The sequence below is a fragment of the Nematolebias whitei genome, chromosome 18 (assembly GCF_014905685.2).
Source record: "Nematolebias whitei isolate Nwh7 chromosome 18, NemWhi1, whole genome shotgun sequence".
In the NCBI taxonomy this organism is placed as follows: Eukaryota; Metazoa; Chordata; class Actinopteri; order Cyprinodontiformes; family Rivulidae; genus Nematolebias; species Nematolebias whitei.
In genome coordinates this window covers 29,462,124-29,464,587 of record NC_056515.1, presented here as the reverse complement: position 1 = coordinate 29,464,587, position 2,464 = coordinate 29,462,124, and the positions used below count along the sequence as shown (strand labels likewise).

Genomic DNA, 2,464 nt, shown 5'->3' with positions numbered 1-2,464 from the left:
TTGGATCACGGATTTGGCTAAGTTTTCTGCCCTCTGCTGCCCTATGTGTGACCCTTGCCACAACTCACAGATCTTTGACGTAGATCGTCCCTGTCTTCTGGACGTCCACAAACTTCAGTCTGCTCTGCGGCAGCTGTCACTCCTTGGGGGTGACAGTCATCGGCTCCAGCGTGACAATAGCGCCTGTTACACTACCAAGACAGAAGGTTAGTGAAAAGAATCCAGTACCTCTGCATTTTATCTTCCAAGCCAAGTTCACTAACACTTCTGCCTTGACAGACTGGATCTATGGCAAGCCCTTTTAACATAACATCCTCCGCACTTCCTCTGTAAGCATCACGGAAAGCGGAAACAGCTAGCAGTAAGCCTTGGTTGTCGAAGCTGTACCCACGCAGGACATCTGGACTGCTCCCTGGTTCTGGCCTGTACTTCATGTGACACTTGCAGAGACTGAAGATGCATAAGTTGACAGAGTGTGGGCACAAAACACATGTTGGGAAGACTATGCAGCATTGAAGGAAGAGCAGGGAGGTCTGGAGCCATGTGGTGCAGAATGATGCTGCGCAGGACTTCTCAGGTGGGCACTGGTGAGACCTCAGTGAGCCCTGTGGCACAGGACCAAGTCTGGATGGTACCAGCTCCAAAGCTGAGAGACCATCTCTAGGATAAGTGTGATAAGTGGTTGGGACTCCAGCTGGTGGTTTTTCTCCCGATGCCAGGATGTCAGGATCTGGAAGTGGTCCTACAAACACACGAGTGACAGAATCACAATAAGTTTTGACAGTTTGGACATAAAAACATTAACCCACAGGTTATACCTGTGAAAGCTCTGCAAAGCGTGGAGTGCAAACATCTTTTCACCACAGTTTTGGGCTTTCGCACCACCACCTCGCTGGCAGGTTCAGGATGGATTCCCTTACAAGAAATAAACATAAAAGATTATGTCAAATAAACTAAAAAATAAATAAATGTAAAGGGACAAGTGAGCAATTTTGTAGGACACAGTGGGACAGATTTGAGAGTTAAGATTTTTACTTAACTTGCAAATATTACTAATTCATAGAGGTTGAACCTACATTTATTCATTACCTACAAAAACAAACAATTCTAAACAAGTTAGGAGAGAAAAATATATTTGACACAAGTAATATTGAGACTATGACAAATTTCACATGGCACTAATAATATACAGGTGGGAAAGTTATTACAAGTATTGATATGAGAATCATAACCATCATATACTAAATAATATAACAGAAAAGAATGTGTTCCACTCTTATTTTATTTTTTGTTTTACCTGTGTTCTTTGTCTGTGCCTTCTTTGTAAATCTCTTGTGCGGGCCAGTACAGGAGGACCAGTTGGCAGCTGGAGTTGGGAGTAGTGGGCAGTCTGGTAAAAAAAAAAAGTGCAACTACATGGTTACAAAAACCTTCACCAGCTGCACTTCTACAGAAATAAGCCAACATTTCTTTTTTCAACACCCAGTGAGATCTAAAATAGATCTGATTTTAGCACACACACACACACACACACACACACACACACACATATATATAATTAATACTTGTTATAACATATTTAGTTTTAAACCAAGTAGTAGATTGTATAATAGGTGGATTCACTTAACACATCACCTTACATATACACAGCACGCTACATACACACATAAACATATGTTTGGCACTAATGGAACCTCATAAAAATATAATTAAAGATTTTATATCATGTCTGTCTCAAACACTCCAAATAATATAGCACACTAAATTAGGCTTCTTTATTACGATGTTTATGCGCTTCATATGTTGTAGCTAACGGTTAGCTTGCTAAGCTACGTCTTTTCTTACCTTGATAGCTGTGGAGATCTTCTTCAAGGAAGAACTTTTATCCTTTTAAGTTTATTAGTTCGAGAATTCGCCGCTGCGATTTCCTCCTCAGCAGTGAAAGAAAAGATTGGCAAATTAAGCAAAGATGTTGAAAAGAGAGACATTTCTCCTTAGTGCAAAAACTCGCAAAGCAGGAAGTGTCGGTTTCCGGTTGTGGTGAAAAAGACGTCGCAAAAGAGTATTCTTGTTGCAGATATAATAAATAATCCGAGCTGCCGCGTTAAAAATCATGTTAAAAAATACGAGCGTTGTGTTGGACTGACCTGATTTTGCAGATTATAAAATAAAAGGGCTACAATGTCTTATGATTTTTCCGCCAAAATGCTACGTAAATCTGTGACGTTTTGACTAGTCAGAATAACAATTCAAGATATCTTGAATGTCATTCTGACTAGTCAAAATGTGAATTCAAGATATCTTAAATAGAAAAGCCGTCTACATGATAAAATATTCAAGATATCTTGAATTCATTTTGAGATATCTTAAAAGGAATTTTGACTAGTCATAAGTACAGTTCTAGATATCTGTAAATTAGTTTTGCCTAGTCGTTATTTGCTTTCAAGATATCTACAATTTAATT

The 2,464-nt window shown here is 39.2% G+C and overlaps 1 long non-coding RNA gene across 1 annotated transcript; it reads right to left on the bottom strand.

Moving 5' to 3' along the window:
- Positions 1 to 842: 842 nt before the first annotated feature.
- Positions 843 to 2,032, bottom strand: LOC119424448. Its single transcript, XR_005187511.1, has 3 exons — positions 1,846 to 2,032; positions 1,298 to 1,390; positions 843 to 915 (listed from the first exon to the last, which is right to left on the bottom strand). It is a non-coding gene; the product is annotated as an uncharacterized LOC119424448 (long non-coding RNA).
- Between the last annotated feature and the right edge of the window lie 432 nt (positions 2,033 to 2,464).